At 47.3% G+C, this 24,519-nt stretch overlaps 1 protein-coding gene across 1 annotated transcript in view; it reads right to left on the bottom strand.

Annotated features, from left to right (window-relative positions):
* Positions 1-24,519, bottom strand: part of LOC121274330 (zinc finger protein 271-like) — a 175,088-nt gene that overhangs the window by 54,137 nt on the left and 96,432 nt on the right. The gene's annotated exons all lie outside the window — the stretch shown is intronic.

Here is a 24,519-nt window from a genome sequence, read left to right as displayed (position 1 = left end):
ATAATATCACCACCATCAACACCTCTTTGTCCTTTTGTCTATGACATCTTTTGGTTATCTCCACCTATCTCTGGCCCTCTATCCAACTCTACCTATCCCACCTCCCCCCTTAAACCAGCTTATATTTCACCTCTTTTTTATCTTTCCTTAGTTCTGGTGGAGAGTCATACAGACTCGAAACGTCAACTGTATCCCTCTCCGCAGATGCTGTCAGACCTGCTGAGTTTTCCCATCTATTTGTTTTTGTCCCAAAGTCTTCTTCCCGCATATGAATAGTCAAAGGCTGGTAAAAGGAGGAATAGATCCGATTAGGGACCATAAAGTGGATTTGGAGGTAGGTGACATAGCTGAGGTAATAAATTCATACTTTCAACCTCTCTTCACCAAGGAAGAAGATTCCACACTGACTGTGGTGAAAGGAGAGGTATTTCAGGCTCCACAAGCGATTAAAATTGACAAAGAGGAGGTGACGGATAGACTGTCTGCACTTAATAGTTGATAAGGCGCCAGGACCGGATGAGATGCATCCAGGGATACTGAGGAAAGTGAGGGCGGAGGCACTGACCATGAATTTTCAGTCTTCCTTCGACTCAGGGATGGCGCCAGAGGATGGGAGAGTTGCAAATGTTGCACCCTTGTTCAAAAAGGGGTGTAAAGATAAGCCCAGGAGCTACAGCCCAGTCAGTTTAACTCTGATGGTGGGGAAACATATAGAACCAATAATAAGGGACAAAATCAATAGTCACATGGACAAAAGCGAGCTAATTAAGGAACGCCGACATGGATTTCTTAAGGGAAAATCGTGTGTAACTAACTTGCTGAAATCTTTTGAAGAGGTAACGGAGAGGGTTGATGAGGGCAATGCTGTTGATGTAAGCTTCCAAAAAGCATTTGACAAGAGTGCCACTCGGCAGACTTGCGAGAAAAGGGAGTTCAGGGAATAAAAGGGAAAGTGAGGACCATGGATCTGAAATTGGCTTAAATGACGGGGAAGAGTTGGTAGTGATTAATGGGTGGTTTTCTGGCTGGAGTAAGGTTTGTAATGCAGTTTCCCTGTGTTCCCCTAGGTGTACAGGGCACGATTTCAAAATTTGTGGATGAATCAAAACTTGGGAACCCTGGCTCATAACTTCTGATCTTCAGGGTGACATACCTGGGGCAGGGGTGGGGTGGGGAGGTACATCCCAAATATGGCCTTGTGGGGAGTCAGGGTGAGACACCCCACTACCACTGCAAGTCCCCACGTAAGGACTGCACCACAACTGCCCAGGAAGTTCAAATAGTTCCAGCTGCCCGGCTGTAACAGCTACCCAGGAAAGGTTAGAAGAATTAAAATCACTTCAAAGTCCTGAGTAATTGTCGGACTGATAACCCCCGACCCCTACTGGACCCCCCACCAGCCTCCACACCCCGACTACCTTGCCCACCACCACCGCTACCCTCATACCCACCCTCACTGACCACCCTCTGACCATCTGAACCCCTTCCGACCACCTGACCACTCCCCACCGACTTCCCCACACCACCTCACCCCCCCGCAACCACCCAAACACATCCTGGGCCACACCCCTCTGACCACCGACTCCACCGTGATCACCCAACCTCCCGATCGTCCAATAGCCACTGGACCCACCCCACTGACCACCCAATGCTCTCCCACTGATCGTCTGAACCCCTCTACTGACCACCCGAGCTGACCCATCCTCCCACTGACCAGCTGAACCCCCTCACCGACTGCCCGACCCCTCATACTGACCACCCGAGCACCCCCTTACTGACCACCCAACTCCCTACTGACCCCCATGTACTGACCATCTGACACCCTCCACTGACTACCCGATTCCCCCACTGATACCCCCCGCTGACCATCCAACGCCCCCACTGACCACCCAACCACCCATACTGGCCACTTGATCCCCCCTCACTGACTACCCAACCCCCTCTACTGACCACCCAACCCTCCATTGACACCCGACCCAACCCCTCCCCCCCCAACTGACTAATGACCCCTCCACCGCCACTGATCACCCGAACACCCCACCCCAACCACCTGATGCCCCCACTGACAGCCGGACCCTCCACAATGACCATGGACCCATCTCCACTGACCACTGGACACCCCCTGACCACCTTACCCATGCACTACCCCACCGGCCATCCTAATTGCCTGCGCCAACCTACCCTGCCCCCACCCCTCTACCCACCCATCCTGCCTGCTTAACTTAACCACTTACCTTCTTCCGAGCTTCTCAATGTGGCTGGACCTTTAAACATACCTCCTCTGTGCCTTCCTTTTGCGCCATTCTCCTACTTTGGACCGAAGGTATCCTGGACAGTTGCATTGGGCTTTTCTCTCACAGCCTGAGTTCGAAGGTCAGGAGAGAAACATGCGGCTGCATTTTGACGTCAATAAGTAGGAGCAGGACAGCAATCCAACTGCAGTTGCCTATTGTGAAGAGGATAGTGCAGAACTCCAAAAAGACATAGACAAGTTGGCAGAATGGGCAAACAGGTGGCAGGTGACGTTCAATGTGGAGAGATGTCAAGCCATTCATTTTGGCAGGAACAACAGGGAGAGACAACATAAAATAAAGGGGGTGCAGGAGCAGAGGGGCCTGGGTGTACATGTGCATATGTCACTGAAGGGGGCAGGACAGGCTGAGAGAGCACGGAGGGGGGGGGCGAGTATGGTCTGAACTTCCACGGACTGGCAATCAGAGCCGGCTTGCCTCTCCGCTCCTAGTTCCGAGCTCAAAACCGAGGCGGCCCTTTCTCTCCCGGCTTGCGGACTCTTGCCGCGCGAGAACTGTGTAGGGCAGCGTGCCCCTGAAGCCTTCGGTCAAGAGTCGGACATAAGGAAGCCATGTCACCTTACTTACGGCACTGGCTGCCCCAAAGCAGGTACGCTTAAACGTCCGTGGAGAAAGTACGTTTGTAAGGCAAGTGGGTAGGATTGGGGTTTGGTGGGGTCGGGTGGTCAGTTGGGGGGGGGTGGTGGTGTGGGGGGTGGTCCGGGGGTGAGGGTTGGGCGGTCAGTGGGGGTTGGGTGGTCAGTCGGTTGGAGGGGCTGTTCTGGGGCGGAGTTGGTTGTGGGGGTGGGTCGGGTGGTCAGTGGGAGGATGGGTGTCAGGTGGCTGGAGAGGGCATGGGTGGTCAGTAGGGGTTGGTGGTCAGCTGGTCAGGGGGTTGGGTGGTCAGTGGGAGAATGGGTGGTCAGTGGAGGGTGGTGGTCAGCTGTCTGGGGAGGTGTCAGGTGGTCAGTGGGGATTGGTGGTTGGGGTGGGTTGGGTGGTCAGTGGGGTTAATGGTCAGCTGGTTGGGGGGTAGGACAGTCAGTGGGGGCTGGTGGTCAGCTGGTCGGTGGGGGGAGTCGGGTGGTCAGTGGGGGTTGGTGGTCAGATGGTCGGTGGGGGGAGTCGGGCAGTCAGTGGGGGTTGGTGGTCAGCTTGTTGGTGGGCGGTCGGGCGGTCAGTTGGGGGTTGGTGGTCGGGGTGGATAGGGTGGTCAGTGGGGTTGGTGGGGGTTGGGTGGTCAGCCACAGTGGGGGAGTCAGTAGGGCAGATCGATTTGGGGGGGACTGGTCTGGGGAGGAGTTGGTGGGGAAGGGTTTGGATAGTCAGTTGGGGGATGAGCATCGGATGGTTGATGGGGGGGGTGGTCAGGTGGGCAGTGGGAGGATGGGCATCGAGTGGTTGAGGAGGGGGTCGGGTGGTCAGTGGGGGGAGATGGTGTTCGGGGTGGATTGGGTGGTCAGTGATGTTGATGGGGGTTTGGGCAGTCAGTCGAGGGGTGTTGGTAGGGGGAGGCAGTCGACGGGTTGGTCAGGGGTAGTTGGTTGGGGGGGTCAGGAGGTCAAAGGTGAAGGGTTTTGGTGGTGAGCGGGGGGTGGCTGTCATGGGTTTGGATGGTCAATGGGGGTTGGGTGGTCAGTCAGGGGGCTTGGTCTGGGTGGTGGTTAGTTGAGGGGTGGGTGGGTGGTTGGGGGGAAGTCACTGGGAGGGGGTTCAGGTGGTGAGGGAGGGTCCAGTGAAGAGTTGGATATGGGGAGAGTCCAGTGGGGGATCAGGGGTGGCTTGTGAAGGGCATAATTATGCAGGAGTTAGAAGTGGTTTTAATTCTTCTAACGTTTCCTGGGTAACTTTTACTGTAAGAACGTCAGAACCATCCGAAGCTTGCGATTTAAAATCATATTTTTGGATGGTTCCTATCGCAGAGCAATGGCCCAATGGAACTTGGACCTTCTTGGGCAATCCTTACCTGGGGGAGTCCAGGGGTGATTGTTGGGGGGTAGGGGGAGCAGTTCCCCACTGCATCTTTGGGGTACCCCCCGGTTATGACAGCCCAGAGCCCAGAAGAGGCCAAAGAGTGCAACTCTAAAGCGGGGGTAGGAGCAGAGGGACCTGGGTGTATATGTGTATAAATCATGGAAGGTGGCAGGACAGGTGGAGAGAGCAGTTAATAAAGCATACAGTATCCTAGGCTTTATTAATAGGGGTATAGAGTACGAGAGCAAGGAAGTTATGTTGAACTTATATAAGTTCGGCCTCAGGTGGAGCATTGTGTCCAGTTCTGGACGCCGCACTTCAGAAGGATGTGAAGACATTGGAGAGAGTGATGAAAAGATTCATGAGAATGGTTCCAGGATGAGGAGCTTCAGTCATGAGGATAGATTGGAGAAGTTGGGGCTGTTTTCCTTGGAGAAGGGATGGCTGTGGGGAGTTTCGATAGGGTAGCTCAAAACCATGAGGGGTCTGGACAGAGTAGGGAGGGAGAAACCGTTCCCACTCATGGAAGGATCAAGAACAAGGTTGAAATTAATTAGCAAAAGAAGCAAAAGCGATATGAGAAAAGTAAACTTTATCACGCAGCCAGTGGTCCAGTACAACTGGAAGGAAGAAATAGGAGAGGCAACAGCATGCAACATGTAAGATGGAGGGGGGCATAGTGGTAATGTTGCTGGATTAGCAAACTCAGGGACTAATAACATGGGTTCGAAATCCCACTCCTAGCCACTTGTGGAATTCAAGTAATTAATGAAAATCAGCAGTTGAGATGTGGGACCGGGTGAGGTGGAGCCCCAGCCGGGAATCCATTGATTTGCAGCGGGACTGAATGATCCCAGTGGTGGGTGGGTTCGGAAAATCCTGGCCCCCAGTCTCAGTAATTGTGTTGTCTAAAATCCCCTCTGGTTTGCTGGTGCCTTATAGGGAATGGAATCTGCCATCCTTATCCAGTCTGGCCTACATATGAGACTCTTGGCTTAATGCCACACGGCTGACTCTGAAAGGGGGAGGGCAAGACGCTTGGTTCAAGGGCACTTAGGGGTGGGCAGCAAATGCTGGCCTTGCCAATGGCACCCACGTCCCATGAAGTAATTTTTACAAAGTAGGCCCGGGTGGCGCAGTGGTTAGCGCTGCCCGTGCGGAGTTTGCACGTTCTCCCCGTGTCTGCATGGGTTTCCACTGGGTGCCCTGGTTTCCACCCACAGACCAACAATGGTTAGGTGGATTGGCTATGGTAAATTAGCCCCCAGTGAGTGTGCGCGCCCTGTGATGGACTGGGGTCCTGGCCTGGGTGTACCCCCACCTGGCACCCATGACCTGTCCGGGTAGGCTCTGACCCCCAGCGACCCTGAATTGGATGACGCGCTTTTGGAAAAGTGAGCGAGCGAGTGAGACGCGGAGTATATTTGCACAAATCGTTGAACAAGGAAGGGCAGGTGAGAATAATTCAAAATATTAAAGCTTACGTGACTGGAGGTCATGACAGTCAGTTAGAAAGCTCTGGTTCATTCTCAATGGGATTAGTGTGTATAATTCTGGGACCCAGACTGTAGGAAGGATTTGAAGCTTTATAGCAAGATGTTAGCTTCGCATAAATTCTCATTTCTTTCTCCTTTGAGAATGATGTGGCGGGTTGGGAGTGTTTTCCTGCTGAATAGCGAACCTTCAAACCATGTCATTAGTCTTATCCCCATGGATATCAAGGGCTAAGACTTCAACCCACAGTCTGCTGGCCCAGGGGTAAGAATATAACCAATGGAACTACAAGAACCCCATTAAAAACAAAATGGATGTTTGCAGTAATGAGGGACTTCAGATACACAGACAGATGGGGAAGTGGGGGACCCTATAATTCTCATCTTTAGGGAAGAGAAGGTGAACAGGAGATTTAATGTGGCTGCTCAACATCTTGAGTGTTGGACAGGTTAGACAGAGAGAAACTGTTCCCATTGGCGGATGGATGGAGTACCAGAGGACATCAATTTAAACTCTTTTGAGCCAAACTAATTAAACTGAATTAGCAAAGTCAGGGACAAATTAAAAAGCAGCCCCTTAAAGGGAAACTGCAAAAACCAAAGACAAAAATTGAAAGGAAACTTACCAACATTAAATCAAAATGTGATTAAAGGGGTCGACAGGACACCAATTTAAGTTGAATGTCAAAAAAAAACAATGCCGAGATGAAATGAAGTGTCGTGCGTGCAGCGAGTGGTTAGCATCTTGAATGCGCTGCCTAACTGTGTGGCGGGCACATGTGTAATCAGCGCTTTCAAAAGGAGAATTGGGTGTGCCCCTGGAAAAGAAATAAATCACAGGGCTATCGAGGAAGGACTGAGACATGTGTTTACTGGGCTGCACTTGCAGAGGCCGGACATGACACGAGATAGGACAGGCGTTCTGCGCAGTGTCATTCTACAATTTTATGATTCCAGTGAATGGAACACAGCAAACCAATGCTTCAGTTCCAGGTACTGCCACATTGCAGGTGAATGGGGAGCTGGTGGTGTAGTGGTATTGTCACTGGACTGGTAGTCTAGAGGACCTAGAATAAAGCCCTGGGGACCAGGTTTAAATCTCACCCACAGCAGATAATGAAACATGAGTTTGGTTTTTAAAAAAAATCTGGATTCAAAGTGTCTGATGATGTTGTTTCGATTGTTGTAAAAACCCACCTGGTTAGGGAGGGAAATCTGCTGTCCTTACCCGGTCTGGACTACATATGACTCCAGACCCACCAGCAATGTGGTTGACTCTTAAACAAGGACAATTAGGGATGGGCAATAAATGCTGCTCTAGGCCATAACACTCACATTCCCAAGAATGGATCAATAAGAAAGTGGCAGCTCAGAATCACAGAATCACACAGTGCAGAAGAGGACCTTCGGCCCATCGAGTCTGCACCGACATGTGAGAAACACCTGACCTACCTACCTACCTAATCCCATTTACCATCAGCACTTGTCCCGTAGCCTTGAATGTTATGAGGTGCCAAGTGCTCATCCAGGTACTTTTTAAGGGATGTGAGGCAACCCTCCTCTACCACCCTCCCAGGCAGCGCATTTCAGACCGTCACCACCCTCTGGGTAAAAAAAGTTTTCCCTCACATCCCCCCTAAACCTCCTGCCCCCCACCTTGTGTGCCCTCATGACTGACACGTCAACAAAATGCAAAATGTTTTGTGCCCAGTCAGCTTTGGGCACAGGGGCCTGAATTTTTAGCTCGGCTTGGCGGGCGGGTGTGATTGGTGGGCCTGGGGATGGACGGTAAACGGACTTCAACTGGACTCGGTCCCGATTGGCCAGTCAGCATGAAGCACATGCTGAAAATCTCAGTGCTGCTGGGGTGGGGGGAGGGCTGGAGGATGTTAACCCGGGCATGGGTGAGCGCTAAGAGAGAGCCCCCTGAAGGCTGGAGGATGTTAACACCGGCATGGGTGAGCTCTAAGAGAGAGCCCCCTGAAGGCTGGAGAATGTTAACGCGGGCATGGGTGAGCACTGAGAGAGAGCCCCCTGAAGGCTGGAGGATGTTAACGCGGGCGTGGGTGAGCACTGAGAGAGAGCCCCCTGAAGGCTGGAGGATGTTAACACCGGCATGCGTGAGCGCTGAGAGAGAGCCCCCTGAAGGCTGGAGGATGTTAACGCAGGCGTGGGTGAGCGCTGAGAGAGAGCCTCCTGAAGGCTGGAGGATGTTAACGCGGGCGTGGGTGAGCGCTGAGAGAGAGCCCCCTGAAGGCTGGAGGATGTTAACGTGGGTGTGGGTGAGCGCTGAGAGAGAGCCCCCTGAAGACTGGACGATGTTAACGCGGGTGTGTGTGAGCACTGAGAGAGAGCCCCCTGAAGGCTGGAGGCTGTTAACGCGGGCGTGGGCGAGCGCTGAGTGAGAGCCCCCTGAAGACTGGACGATGTTAACGCGGGTGTGTGTGAGCACTGAAAGAGAGCCCCCTGAAGGCTGGAGGATGTTAATGCAGGCGTGGGTGAGAGCTGAGAGAGAGCCCCCTGAAGGCAGAGAGCTGCCTCAGGGAGCTGCAGGCCTGAGAATGTTCCAATACAGTTTTTAAGAAGCAGAAACAAAATGCCCGAGCATCAGAATCGGGCACCTGAACATAGAGGCGATAAAAGTGCTGCCCGTAGATTTTTCATTTTTATTTTATTTAATAATTTCATCCTGCCCTTGGATGAGGTGCCATGAAAAATGCAAAGTCCGCCTGGCCAATTTGCCCACCCGCTAACCATGAGGAGAATCGGAGTCTTTTGCTCCGTTAATAAGTTTAATTGCCCTCTTAATTGCTGCGGGTATGCTTCTGATTTTTGCGTGTGCCCACTGACTGAAATATCGCGTGGGTGCAGGATGACATCGGGACGCTCACCCGATGTCTCGTCCATTTTTACGCCCGATCAGGTCAGGCACCTGCCCACCCGTGGGGGGTAAAATTCTGCCCGGGGATTTCTGAATCGGATGGGATGTTTTGGGCCATTGTACCACATTTACAATGCTTCCTATTCAATAAGAACACACACGGAGCTGTGCTGCAATTTGAGATCTAGATCAGAGACAGGCTCATTGGTTTTGTTTAACATTAACCCGTCATCGGTTTGCTTACCTGTTGGGGGAAAAAAAAATCGTAACCTCAAACTGAAGGAACCTTGGAATTTTAATGAACAGTTTTATGAGCAGTTTTGCACTTTACTCAAATGTATTTATTAAGCGAATGGAAACCCTTGAATCTTAATGATAGCCCCCTTGTTTGTTGAGTTTAAGGCGATTAATCTGCCGCTTGGTCTATAGAAGGGGCACTCCTCATTAATGTGCAGCATTGCTTGTGTCTCTCCACAAGTGCATGGCCATAAGAAATTGGGGTCTTGAATAAACAGGTCTTTCCTGAATAATATCGAACCTTTATAGGATTTGCTAAACAGCATTAAGTCTCCCTCTGGAAACAGGATTTCTAAACACTTTGACCTCTAAACAGTCTTAGTTCAGGCTGCCATGCTGACATTCCTAAATTGTTAGGATGGTTCCTTGTGCACCCCCTTATCTATGCAATTGTTCAGAAAATGCCAGGATATGACCCCCCCCAAGCATGATGTAAAGTGAGAAAAGCTGACCCCATGCAGGGTGACGAACAGGGGAGGTGACAATCACCCCGACATTTCGGGAACCGGTCCCGAATCCATTGGTCAGAGGGGGTTGGGTAGATGATCGACACTGGGTAAGCTACCAGCCCCCAGGATAAGGTTATATCAACAAGTGCTCCGGCACGGGGACCATGGCCTGGTGGGGGTCATGTACTGGTGAGGTGCCGTGGTGACATTGCAGTGCCTGCTGGCAGCAGCCTCCCTCAGAATGGATGAGGAGGAGGAGGAGGAAGAGGGGATCAACACATGCTGTGCCAACCATTTTTCTGCTGCCTGGGATCAGTAAACTGTTCTCAACTCTCACGGGTTACACACTTTTTCTGTCTAATAAGCTAATATCTAAACTGTTGCTCATTAATAAACTTAATGAACTGTCTTAAAATTACTTACGACTAGTCAACTATCTATTTAGATATCTGTGGTCCCAAATCCAAAAACCTTAAATAAGGGGTTTGTACTGAGACGCTGCAGAGGAGATTGGCTGCACATGGAACATTGCCTGTCCTGGACCAGTTCAGCAAGGACCACTCTTGACGGGGAAGTTTAAAGATAGCCATTCAGCAGGTGGTGCTTGTCCCAAGGAACTTGCCGGTAACTTCCCGTGCTTCCCAATCCGTGTTGCAAAGGATGACGTGCTCAGGAAGGGTGCACCCTACAGGGCCGCTGAGATGGACGGCGGGCAGTAGGCGGGTTGAACAGGTAATGGGGCGCAGCATGGATGGGTTCAACCAGCCTGTGGGTTGGCAGGTGCGACACAGCAATATTTGCGAGGGCAGAAAGCCAGAGGAGGGGTGTTGAGGGGAGGTGTCTGGATAAGGTGCACATTGTTGCATTCATAAAAACATGGAAACTAGGAGCAGGAGTAGGCCATTCGGCCCTTCGAGCCTGCTCCACCATTCAATATGATCATGGCTGATCCTCTATCTCAATACTCTCGCTCTCTCCCCATAACCCTTGATGCCCTTAGAGTCTAGAAATCTATCTATTTTCTTAAATATATGCAGTGACTTAGCCTCCACAGCCCTTTGTGGTAGAGAATTCTACAGGTTCACCAGTCTCTGAGTGAAGAAGTTTCTCCTCATCTCAGTCATAAATGGCCTACCCCGTATCCTGAAAGTGTGACCCCTTGTTCTAGACCCCTGCCCTAGCCAGAGGAATCATCATACCTGCGGCCAGTCTGTCCAGCCTTGTCAGAATTATAAACGTTTCAATGAGATCCCCTCTCATTCTTCTAAACTGCAGTGAATACAGGCCTAGTCAGCCCAATCACTCCTCATACGACAATCTTGCCATCCCCAGGAATCAGTCTGGTGAACCTTCACCGCACTCCCTCTATGGCGAGTATATCCTTTCTTAGGCAAGGAGACCAAAACTGCATACACCATACTCCAGGTGTGGTCTCACTGATGCCCTGTGCAGCTGCAGTAAGACACCTTTGCTCCTGTACTCAAGTCCTCTCCCAATGAAGGCCAACATACCAGTTGCCTTCTTAACTGTTTGCTGCACCTGCACTTGTTTACAATGATTGGTGTACAAGGATTCAGTTGAATTAGGTGTCAGCAAAAAGTATGTGTGATGGCAGTATGATGAAGGAAGTGAATGTACTATCACCAAGTTTGCAGATGACACAAAAATAGCTGGGAAGACAAGTGGTGAGAATGATACAAAGAGTCTATAGAGGGATATAGACAGGTTGAGTGTGTGAGCAAAAACTTGGCAGATGGAACATAATGTGGAAAAATGTGAGGTTATGCACTTTGGCAGGAAGAACAGAAGAGCTGTGTCATGAAGCTATTAATGTATATAATATTATTGGAAAATATTTTTCTTTAAAAACAGAGGTTTAGTCTATGGGTGTGTCTTAACTGGATGAAAGCCAGCTAGTCCGGGTGCTTTGATGTGTAATAGTTTTGATATGTAAGAGAGATAGCGTACATTTGCATTTTCTGAATAGAGCATTCAAGAAATGGGGTGGAAACTGACATCTATCTAGCAGCTATCAAGCCATATGTTTATATTACTAATAAAATTGGTATCATGAAAGGTGTATTTTTGTTAGAAGAGGCTGGTGATACAATGAGAATTTACATTAAAAGGGTGGTGGTAGATGTAAATTCAGCAGGTTTATGTGTGCAGGGCAGAGGCAATGTGAGATCAAAAGGCAGCTGTAAGCCTCCAACTGTCTCCACAGGAACCAAAGTGAAAAGAACTTCATTTTGAATTCGTAAGGTGAAAATGCTTTGCTTGGTGTTTGGTTAAGTCTATGGGTTGCTGTTGCCTTAATGGAAATTAGTTTGGAATTTGTTTAAAGGTATGGTAATAGTAATTTGAAGCCATGTGTATCTATATTTTAGCCTGTGTAAATTAATAAAATGTTTCATTTAGTTTAATGTAAAACCTTGAGAACTGGGGGTCTGATTCCTGAATTTACAGTCGCATCTCAAATGTAACACTTAAAATTATAGGTTATGACAGTTGTTTAAAGTTTCTCTCTGGGATTTTTAAATAGCTCAGCTTTATCAACTGCATCAGTCATAACAATTGGGGGCTCGTCCGGGATAAAAGTATTTCTAATTCCTTGATTGGTTTGGAATTATGAGTACAAGAGGTACTTTGAATTCAGGAGTTGGTGAGGTATTTTAAAAGTGGTGAGACTGCAAGATGGCTTTGGCAATTGCTAAGATTTGTCTGGGAGCAGAAGAGATAACTCTGATTGGGTTGGAGAAAATAAGCAAAAGTGAGTTAACAGAATTGGCAGATAAGCTATAATTGGGGTTACCTGTGGGGGCTAGGAAATCAGATATAGTTAAAAGTATAGCACAGCATCTACAGTTGGAAGTGAAACCTGATACTAGTGAGTCACAGCTGGAGACAGTGAGACTTCAGTTACAAATGAAGACACTTGAATTTGAACGAGCAAAGGAACTGAAAAAGCTTGAATTTGAAGCAAAGGAGAGAGGAATGGCTTTTTAAAGGGAATTAGAAATTTTGAAGATAGAGAAGGAGGAAAGAGAAAGAGAGAGAGAGAGGATTCCAACTGCAAATGTTGACAGCCAGAAAAGAGATGCCAGTAGGTGAAGAAGGATTTATCTCCAGAGTAGAACCCAGTGGGGATATGTTTAAGTTTGTACAAGCCCTTCCAAAGTTTGAGGGAAATGATATTGAAGCATTCTTTATTTCATTTGAGAAGGTAGCCAAACAGATTAAATGGCCTTGGGAAAACTGGACATTATGACTACAGTCTAAGTTGTTAGGTAGAGCACTTGAGGTATAAGCTTCACTTTCAGAAGAAATATTGGTGAATGATGATGTGGTGAAAAAAGCTATTTTGAGTGCATATGAGTTGGCTCCTGAAGCCCCCACAGGCAAAAATTTAGGAATATGAGAAAACAGCCTTGGCAAACTTATATTGAGTTTGAAAGAGTAAAACAAAGTAATTTTGACTGATGGATATGGGCATTAAAAAAGAGACAATCTATGCAGCTCTTAGGGAAGTCATTCTTTTGGAAGAATTTAAAGATTCAATCCTTTCAGTAGTGAGAACTCCTGTAGAGGAACAGAGGGTTGATTCTGTAAGACAAACAGCAGAGATAGCTGATGATTATGAGTTAGTTTATAGAGCTAAACCTTTTTTCTGTCACCCTTTCAAATTGGAAAAGGATAAAAAGTGGGATGGTGAAAGGAGGGCGGGTAGTCAGGGAAGGGAAAGAGTAGCTGGAATTCCCCAGGAAGTTTTTTCTCAGAATAAAAAGGAGGGTGTTGAAGGTAGAAGTGACATCCAAAAATTGAGGTGTTTTAATTGTAATAAAGTGGGGCACATGAAGTCAGTGTGTTGGAGATTGCAGGGAAAATTTGTAGGAATTGTTGGGGTACAGTAAAGCACTGGAAGTAAAAGTACTGTGGGTTCTGAGATTCAGGCACAAGAGAAACCAGTGTACAGGTGAAACAGGGATAATCAGTAAAAGGTAAAAAAAGGGAATGTGTTCACAGTTTACTCAAGAGAATTTTGGGGAGCAGGTTGCAGAAATGTTTAAAGGTTTTGTATGTTGAAGGGAAAGTCTTTCCATGTGTACAGGGTGGAGGAGGTAAAGATTTTAAAATTTTCAGAGACACGGGGGCTAGTCAATCCTTAACGATGTGGGATAGTGATTTTTGTTGTTCAAAGGGAGTGTTGCAGGAGAAGGTAATTATAAGTGGGGTTAATGGAGTTGCTAAATCTATTCCATTGTGGAAGGTAAATTTAAAGAGCAAATGAAAGGCAGGTGAAGTTATAGTTGGAGTGGTGGAAAAGTTGGCCATTGCAGGGGTTCAATTTATTCTGGGTAATGATATAGCTGGATCACAAATGTGGGTGGTGCCTGTGGTAGTTGAGCAGCCGGTAGAAGTGTTTTTAACAGAGGTGTTACAGAAGGAACATCCTGGATTGTTTCCTGATTGTGTCATAATGAGATCAAAGGCTCACTGGGAAGAACAAGACAAACAAGATAAGCAGGCAGTTCAAAGGCAAGAACAAGGTGTCGAAATCCAATCAGCTGGCACTGTGTTTGATAACATTGTTCAGGAGGAAGGAATGCAGGACAGTTCAGGTGAAATATTTACTCAAAGAGGTTAGTGGAGTTACAGAAAAAATTATTTACAATTAAAACAGTTAAATCAGAAAGCATATTCAGAAACTGAAGCAAAATGTATTCTGGTATGTTATTATCTTCAGGAAGATATTCTGATGGGAAAATGGTGGTTGGGTCATGTTTCAGCAAATGAAAGCTGGAGGGAGGTGCATCAGATTGTTATTCCATTAGGGTTTGGAATGAGGTTCTGAGGATTGCTCATGAAATTCCAATGGGGAGTGGGGGGGAACATTTAGGAATTAGGAAAACACAGGAAAAGATACAGAGTTTTTTTTTGGCTATGATTGCATGAGGATCTACTCAAATTCTGCAGAACCTGTAATACATGTCAAATAACAGGAATACCACAAGCAGTGATTAAGCTGGTGCCTTTAATCCCAATACCAGCATTTGAAGAACCTTTTACCAGGGTCATGATTGATTGGGTAGGATCCCCTCCCTAAGACCAAAAGTGGAAATCAGTATTTATTGACAATAATGGATGTGTTTACCAGGATTCCTGAAGCGATGCCTTTAAGAAATATTATAACTAAGAAGATTGTGGAGGAGTTAATTAAATTTTTTACAAGGTATGGTTTGCCTAAAGAAATATAATCAGATCAGGGGTCAAATTTCATGTCACCGCTGTTGAAGGAAGTAATGAACTGTTTGAGGATAAAACAGTTTAAGTTAACAGCTTGTCGTTTGGAGTCACAAGGAGCTTCGGAAAGATGGCATCAAACTTTAAAAATTATGATAAGAGCATACTGTCAGGATTATGCACAGGATCAGGATACAGGAATTCCATTTTTGTTATTTTCTATTAGACACACTCCTAATGCATTGACTGGCTTTAACCCTTTTGAACTAGATTATGGTCATGAGGTAAGGGGACCACTGAAACTAATTCATGAGAAATTGGTTGGGTCAAAATTCAGAAACTACTCTCCTGGATTATGTATCAAATTTCAGGGAGAGATTGAACAGAGCATGTGAGCTGGCAAGGGAACATTTAAAGATCTCACAGCAAGTGATGAAAGTGAAAGCAGATGATAAAGCTAAAATTCACAGTTCTGTTTCTGGAGAAAAAGTACTAGTTTTGTACTAGTGAATCACCTAGTATTAGTTACCACTACTAGATGATTCATTAAATGCAAGATTTAGTGGGCCTTACAGGATTAAAAAGAAATTGAGTGAAGTAAGTTATTTAATAAATACTCCAGATAGAAGAAAGAAGCAGAGGGTGTGTCATGTAAATTTGCTTAAAAAATACTTTGACAGGGAAGAGGAACAAAAAGAGGTGTTAGTGATGGTGGATGATGAGAAAGAGGTAGAAGTGCAGGACTCTGAATTGATTTTCCTCTAATCAAACTGGATAATGAGAGGGTGCTTGAAAATTTAAATGTAATATTGAGTTACCTTCCAAACAAGTGTCCAAGTGATTTGGAAAAGCTATTGCAGTCACACAAACCTATTTTGTGGAAATAAGTTGGGAGAGACACATTTAGCTTTACATGATGTATGTATTGAAATATCATCTTCAATAAGGCAACAGCCTTATAGATTAAATCTGGCAAAGTTATCACAAGTACAAAAAGAAATTGACTTCATGCTTCAAAATGATCTAATTGAGTCTAGTTGCAGTCACTGCAGTTCGCCTGTTGTGCTGGTACTGAAACCAGATGGAACACAAAGACCATGTGTGGACTATCGAAAGATGAATGTGGTGACAAAAGCAGATTCATATCCCATACCACGGTTGGAGGATTGCATTGAGAAAGAGGGACAATCAAAATTAATCACAAAGATTGACTTGCTAAAAGGATATTGGCAGGTACCGTTGTCGGACAGAGCAAAGGAGATGTCAGCTTTTGTAACACCAAATGGTCTATATAAATTTAAAGCCATGCCATTTGGTATGAAGAATGCACCTGTGACATTTCAAAGACTGACAAACAAAGTAATTGCAGGTCTAAGCAATTGTGCTGTTTATACTGATGGTCTAATCGTTTACAGTCAGATGTGGGAGGAGCATTTACCGCATCTGGAAGAATTATTTACTCAACTACCAGAAGCTAATTTGGTGATGAGCTTGGCTAAAAGTGAATTTGCAACAGCGCAAGTTATGTATCTGAGCCATACCATTGGATGTGGTAAGGTGGCCCCAAGACATGTGCAAGTCAAGGCTGTCGTGGATTTCCCAGTGTATACAACACAATGAGAAATTTTGAGATTTCTGGGCATGAGTGGGTTTTACTGGAAATTTGTATCAAATTTTAGCCGAGTGGTTGCTCCACTGACTGAACTATTAAAAAAGAACCAGAGGTTTCAATGGACACTGGAGTGTCAGAGGTCATTCAATAGGTTGAAAATTGTATTAACTATGACACCAGTGTTGGCAGTACCCAATGATGCTAAGCAATTCAAGTTGATGATTGATGCAAGTGAAATAGGCATTGGGGCTGTAGTGTTACAAGAAGATGAAACTGGAATTGAAAAACCGATAGGGTATTTTTCACGGAAGCTGAATGTACAACAGAGAGGATATTCAATGATCGAAAAAGAGACTTTGAGTTTCCTGTTAGCATTGCAGCATTTTGAAATTTATGTTGCAAACAATTCATCAGAAACAATTGAGGTGAGGCCACAACTGGAGTGTTGTGTACAGTTCTGGTCACCACATTACAGGAAGGACGTAATAGCTCTGGAGAGAGTGCAGAGGAGGTTTACAAGAATGTTGCCAGGGTTAGAAAAGTGTAGCTACGAGGAGAGATTGGATAGGTTGGGGTTATTTTCCTTGGAACAAAGAAGGCTGAGAGGTGACTTGATTGTGGTGTATAAAATTATGAGGGGAATAGATAGAGTGGACAGGATAAAATTGTTTCCCTTGATGGAGAATTCTAGAACCAGGGGACATAGATTCAAGATAAGTGGCAGAAGGTGTAGGGGGGACATGAGGAAGAACTTTTTTACGCAGAGGGTAGTGGGTGTCTGGAATTCGCTGCCCAAGTTGGTGGTAGAAGCAGAAACTTTAAACTCTTTCAAAAGGTACCTGGATCTGCACCTAAAGTGCTGTAAGCTGCAGGGCTATGGGCCGGGCGCAGGAAGGTGGGATTAGAAAGGGCACCTGGGTGTCCTCGGGCTGGCATGGACAAGATGGGCTGACTGGCCTCCTTCTGTGCTGTAACTTTTCTATGGTTCTATGGTTTATACAAACCATAATCCTTTGAAGTTTCTGGGCAGATTTCGAGACAAAAGTGCAAGGCTTTTCAGATGGAGTCTGTGTTGCCTCCCTTGTGCCAGGGTCAAGGATGATGCTGAGCTGGCTGCAGGAAATTCTGAAGGGGGAGAATGAACAGCCAGAGGTTGCATATCGGTACTAACAGCATAGGTAAAAAGAGAGATGAGGTCCTGCAAGCAGCATATAGGGAGCTAGGAAATAAATTAAAAAGCAGGACCTCAAAGGTAGTAATCTCAGTGTTACTCCCAGCGCCACATGCTAGCAAGATCAGGAATAGGAGAATAGACCGGATGACTGCGTGGCTGGAGAGGTGGTGTAGGAAGGAGAGGTTTACATTTCTGAGGCACTGGGACCAATTCTGGGGAAGGGTGGGGCCTGTACAACTGGACGGGTTGTACCCCAGCAGGACCAGGACCAATATCCTCTCAGGGGTATTCGCTTGTACTGTGGGGGAGGATTTAAACTAGATTGACAGGGGGGTTGGAACCTGAGTAAGGAGACTCAAGAGAGGGAAACAAAGATAGAAATGAAAGGGAAAAGTAGAAAGCAAAAGTGGAAGTCAGAAGAAACAAGGGCTAGCAGCAAATAGGACCATAGAACAAAAAAATGTGTAAAAATATTAAAAAGACAAGTCTAAAGGCTCTGTACCTGAATGTATGGAGCATTCGCAATAGGGTAGATGAATTAACAGCGTAAATAGATGTAAACCGGTATGATATGATTGAGATTACGGAGACATGGTTGCAGGGTGACCAAGGCTGGGAACTGAATATCCAAAGGTATTCGATATTTAGGATGGACAGGCAAAAAGGAAAAGGAGGTGGGGTGGTGTTGTTAGTTAAGGATGAAATCAGTGCGATAGTGAGAGAGGATATTGGCTCAGAAAATCTAGATGTAGAATCAGTCTGGGTGGAGCTAAGAAGCAACAAGGGGTGGAAGACATTAGTGGGAGTTGTCTATAGGCCTCCAAACAGTAGTATAAGGTAGGAGACAGCATTAAACAGGAAATTCGAGATGCATGTAACAAGGGTGCTACAGTAACCTTGGGTAACTTTAATCTACATATAGACTGGGCAAACCAAATTAGCTATAATATTGTGGCATACACCAGGACGAATTCCTGGTGTATGAACGAGATGGTTTTTTTAGACCAGTACGTTGAGGAACCAACTAGGGAACAGGCTATGCTAGAGTTGGTCTTGTGCAATGCACACCCCGAAACAGGATAGAATTCTTCATTAGGTTGGATAGTGTAGTAGTCCGATCTGAAACTAAGGTCCTAAATTTTAACAAAGGAACCTATGAAGATATGATGAGTGAGTTGGCAAAGATAGTTTGGGGAACTTCATTAAAAGGCATGACAGTGGATAGACAATGGCCGATACTTAAGGAACGAATGTGTGCATTGCAACAGTTATACATTCTTTTCTGGCGCAAAAACACAATAGGAAAAGCGGCCCAACCATGGCTAACTAAAGAAATTAAGGATAGCATTAGATCCAAAGAGGAGTCATATAAAGTTGCTAGAAAAAATAGCAAGCCTGAGGATTGGGAGCAGTTTAGAATCCAGAAAAGGAGGACCAAGAGATTGATTCAGAGGGGAAAAATAGAATATGAGAGTAAATTTGGAAGGAACATAAAAGAGGACAGTAAAAGCTTCGATAAGTTTGTAAGAAGAAAAAGATTGGTGAAGACAAATGTATGTCCCTTACAGTCTGAAATGGGAGAATTTATAATAGGGACAATGACAGAGCATTTAAACAACTACTTTAGTTCTGTCTTCACTGAGAGAGACACAAATAACTTCCTAGAAATACTAGGGAACCGAGGAGGAGGAATTGAAGGAAATTAGTATTACTGAAAAAACAGTGCTGGAGAAATTAAAGGGACTGAAAGCCAATAAATCCCCAGGGCCGAATAATCTACATCCCAGGATGTTAAAGGAGCTGGCTATGGAAATAGTGGATGCACTGGTTGTCATCTTCCAAAATTGTGTGGATTCTGGAACAGTCCCAGTAGATTGGAGGGTGGCAAATGTAACCCCACTATTTAAAAAAGGTGGGAGGAAGAAAACAGCAAATTACAGACTGGTTAGCCTAACATCAGTGGTAGGGAAAATGGTGGAGTCTGTTATAAAGAATGTGATAACAGGACACTTAGAAAATATCAACGGGATTAAACAAAGTCAACATGGATTTATGAAAGGAAAATCATGTTGACAAACCTACTGGAGTTTTTTGAGGAAGTAACTAGCAGAATAGATAAGGGAGAACCAGTAGATGTGGTGTATTTGGATTTTCAGGAAGCTTTTGTTAAAGTCCCACATAAGAGGTTAGTAAAATATAGCGCATGGGATTGGGGGCAATATATTGGCATGGATTGAGAATTGGTTAGCAGGCAGGAAACAGAGAGTAGGAATGAATGGGTCTTTTTCGGAGTGGCAGGCGGTGATTAGTGGGGTATCGCAGGGATCAGTGCTTGGGCCCCAGCTATTAACAATATATATCAATGATTTGGATGAGGGAACCAAATGTAATATTTCCAAGTTTGCTGACAACACAAAACTTGGTGGGAATGTGAGTGGTGAGGAGGATATTAAGAGGCTTCAAAGTGATTAAGACAAGTTGAGTGAGTGGGCAAATATATGGCAGATGCAGTATAATGTGGATAAGTGTGAAATTATCCACTTTGGTAGGAAAAACAGAATGGCAGAGTATTATTTAAATGGTGATAGATTGGGAAACGTTGATGTACAAAGGGATCTGGGTGTCCCTGTACACCAGTCGCTGAAAGCAAGTATGCAAGTGCAGCAAGCAGTTAAGAAGACAAATGTTATGTTGGCGTTCATTGTGAGAGGACTTGAGTACAGGAGCAAGGATGTCTTACTGCAGCTGTACAGGGCCTTGGTGAGACCACATCTGGAGTATTGTGTGCAGTTTTGGTCTCCTTACCTAAGAAAGGATATACTTGCCATAGAGGGAGTGCAGCGAAGGTTCACCAGACTGATTCCTGGGATGGCAGGATTGTCGTATGAGGAGAGGCTCACGGGCCGACTAGGCCTGTATTCACTGGAGTTTAGAAGAATGAAAGGGGACCTCATTGAAACACATAAAATTCGGACAAGACTGGAGGCAGGGAAGCTGTTTCCCCTGGCTGGGGGTGGGGTCTAGAACAAGGGGTCACAGTCTCAGTATATGGGGTGGACCATTTAGGACTGAGATGAGGAGAAACTTCTTCACTCAGAGGATGATGAGCCTGTGGGATTCTCTACCACAGACGCTGGGGGGGCCAAGTTACTAAATGTATTTAAGAAGGAAATGGATCGATTTCTAGACTTGAAAGGCATCAAGGATATGGGGAGAGAGCGGGAGTACGGCGTTGAGATAGAGGATCAGTTATATTCATTTTGAATGGCAGTGCAGTCTCGAAGGGCTGAATGACCTACTCCTGTTCCTATTTTCTATGATTCTATGATGTCATTATTGTGCCCCTGGAGCAGGAAGTTGGCACCCAATTCGCTCACAGGCGCTTGCGCAGTGTAGCTGATGTCATCACTGTGCGCCCATTGAAGACTCACCATTCACTTGCTCACCCCACTTGCTGCTCTGCTGCTCACCGGAACACCCCACTGCAATGTACAGGTACATTATCCTGCACTCTCCCCTCCCCCTCACTCAACTGTACAGGTACATTATCCTGCACTCTACCCTCCCCCTCACTCACCTGTACAGGTACATTATCCTGCACTCCCCCTCACTCACCTGTACAGGTACATTATCCTGTACTCCCCCTCAGTCACACGTACAGGTACATTATCCTGCACTCTCCCCTCACTCACCTGTACAGGTACATTATCCTGCACTCTCCCCCACCCTCACTCACCTGTACAGGTACATTATCCTGCACTCTCCCCTCCCCCTCACTCACCTGTACGGGTACATTATCCTGCACTCTCCCCTCCCCCTCACTCACCTGTACAGGTACATTATCCTGCACTCCCCTCACCCCCTCACTCACCTGTACAGGTACATTATCCTGCACTCCCCCCTCCCCCTCACTCACCTGTACAGGTACATTATCCTGCACTCTCCCCTCCCTTTCACTCACCTGTACAGGTACATTATCCTGCACTCCCCTCACCCCCTCACTCACCTGTACAGGTACATTATCCTGCACTCTCCCCTCCCCCTCACTCATCTGTACAGGTACATTATCCTGCACTACCCCCTCCCCCTCACTCACCTGTACAGGTACATTATCCTACACTCTCCCCTCCCTTTCACTCACCTACCTGTACAGGTACATTATCCTGCACTCTCCCCTCCCTTTCACACACCTACTTGTACAGGTACATTATCCTGCACTCCCCCTGCTGCCTCACTCACCTGTACAGGTACACTATCCTGCACTCTCCCCTCCCCCTCACTCACCTATACAGGTACATTATCCTGCACTCTCCCCTCCCCCTCACTCATCTGTACAGGTACATTATCCTGCACTACCCCCTCCCCCTCACTCAACTGTACAGGTACATTATCCTGCACTCTCCCCTCCCCCTCACTCACCTGTACAGGTACATTATCCTGCACTCTCCCCTCCCCCTCACTCACCTGTACAGGTACAGTATCCTGCACTCCCCCCTCCCTTTCACTCACCTACCTGTACAGGTACATTATCCTGCACTAGCCCCTCCCTCTCACTCACCTACCTGTACAGGTACATTATCCTGCACTCCCCCCTCCCTCTCACTCACCTACCTGTACAGGTACATTATCCTGCACTCCCCCCTCCCTCTCACCCACCTACATGTACAGGTACATTATCCTGCACTCCCCCCTCCCTTTCCCTCACCTACCTGTACAGGTACATTATCCTGCACTCCCCCCTCCCTCTCACTCACCTACCTGTACAGGTACATTATCCTGCACTCCCCCCTCCCTCTCACTCACCTACCTGTACAGGTACATTATCCTGCACTCCCCCCACCCTCTCACTCACCTACCTGTACAGGTACATTATCCTGCACTCCCCCCTCCCTCTCACTCACCTACCTGTATAGGTAAATTATCCTGCACTCCCCCCGCTGCCTCACTCACCTGTACAGGTAAATTATCCTGCACTCTCCCCTCTGCCTCAATCACATGTACAGGTACATTATCCTGCAATCCCCCCTCTGCCTCACTCACATGTACAGGTACATCATCCTGCACTCCCCACTCCACCTCATCACCTGTACAGGTACATTATCATGCACCCCTCCTCATTCACCTGTACAGGTACATCATCCTAGACTCCCCTCTCCCCCTCACTCACCTGTACAGGTACATTATCCTGCACTCTCCCCTCCCCCTCACTCATCTGTACAGGTACATTGTCCTGCACTCTCCCCTCCCCCTCACTCATCTGTACAGGTACATTATCCTGCACTCTCCCCTCCCCCTCACTCACCTGTACAGGTACATTATCCTGCACTCTCCCCTCCCCCTCACTCATCTGTACAGGTACATTATCCTGCACTCCCCCTCACTCACCTGTACAGGTACATTATCCTGCACTCTCCCCTCCCCCTCACTCACCTATACAGGTACATTATCCTGCACTCTCCCCTCCCCCTCACTCATCTGTACAGGTACATTATCCTGCACTCCCCCCTCCCTTTCACTCACCTACCTGTACAGGTACATTATCCTGCACTAGCCCCTCCCTCTCACTCACCTACCTGTACAGGTACATTATCATGCACTCCCCCTCACTCACCTGTAAAAGTACATTATCCTGCACTCCCCCCTCCCTCTCACTCACCTGTACAGGTACATTATCCAGCAGTCTCCCCTCCCCCTCACTCACCTACCTGTACAGGTACATTATCCTGCACTCCCCCCTCCCTTTCACTCACCTACCTGTACAGGTACATTATCCTGCACTAGCCCCTCCCTCTCACTCACCTACCTGTACAGGTACATTACCCTGCACTCCCCCCACCCTCTCACTCACCTACCTGTACAGGTACATTATCCTGCACTCCCCCCACCCTCTCACTCACCTACCTGTACAGGTACATTATCCTGCACTCCACCACGCTCTCACTCACCTACCTGTACAGGTACATTATCCTGCACTCCCCCCTCCCTCTCACTCACCTACCTGTACAGGTACATTATCCTGCACTCCCCCCTCCCTCTCACTCACCTACCTGTACAGGTACATTATCCTGCACTCCCCCCTCCCTCTCACTCACCTACCTGTACAGGTACATTATCCTGCACTCCCCCCTCCCTCTCACTCACCTACCTGTACAGGTACATTATCCTGCACTCCCCCCGCTGCCTCACTCACCTGTACAGGTAAATTATCCTGCACTCTCCCCTCTGCCTCAATCACATGTACAGGTACATTATCCTGCAATCCCCCCTCTGCCTCACTCACATGTACAGGTACATCATCCTGCACTCCCCTCTCCCCCTCACTCACCTGTACAGGTACATTATCCTGCAATCTCCCCTCCCACTCACTCATCTGTACAGGTACATTATCCTGCACTCTCCCCTCCCCCTCACTCATCTGTACTGGTACATTATTCTGCACTCTCCCCTCCCCCTCACTCACCTATACAGGTACATTATCCTGCACTCTCCCCTCCCCCTCACTCACCTGTACAGGTACATTATCCTGCACTCTCCCCTCCCCCTCACTCACCTGTACAGGTACATTATCCAGCATTCTCCCCTCCCCCTCACTCACCCTATACAGGTACATTATCCTGCACTCCCCCCTCCCTTTCACTCACCTACCTGTACAGTTACATTATCCTGCACTAGCCCCTCCCTCTCACTCACCTACCTGTACAGGCACATCATCCTGCACTCCCCCTCACTCACCTGTACAAGTACATTATCCTGCACTCCCCCCTCCCCCTCACTCACCTGTACAGGTACATTATCCAGCATTCTCCCCTCCCCCTCACTCACCTACCTGTACAGGTACATTATCCTGCACTCCCCCCTCCCTTTCACTCACCTACCTGTACAGGTACATTATCCTGCACTAGCCCCTCCCTCTCACTCACCTACCTGTACAGGTACATTACCCTGCACTCCCCCCACCCTCTCACTCACCTACCTGTACAGGTACATTATCCTGCACTCCCCCCACCCTCTCACTCACCTACCTGTACAGGTACATTATCCTGCACTCCCCCACGCTCTCACTCACCTACCTGTACAGGTACATTATCCTGCACTCCCCCCTCCCTC

Source organism: Carcharodon carcharias (genome assembly GCF_017639515.1).
Source record: "Carcharodon carcharias isolate sCarCar2 chromosome 36 unlocalized genomic scaffold, sCarCar2.pri SUPER_36_unloc_1, whole genome shotgun sequence".
Taxonomy (NCBI): domain Eukaryota; kingdom Metazoa; phylum Chordata; class Chondrichthyes; order Lamniformes; family Lamnidae; genus Carcharodon; species Carcharodon carcharias.
Note: the sequence above shows the minus strand (reverse complement) of the source record. Positions and strands in the feature narration are given on the sequence as shown.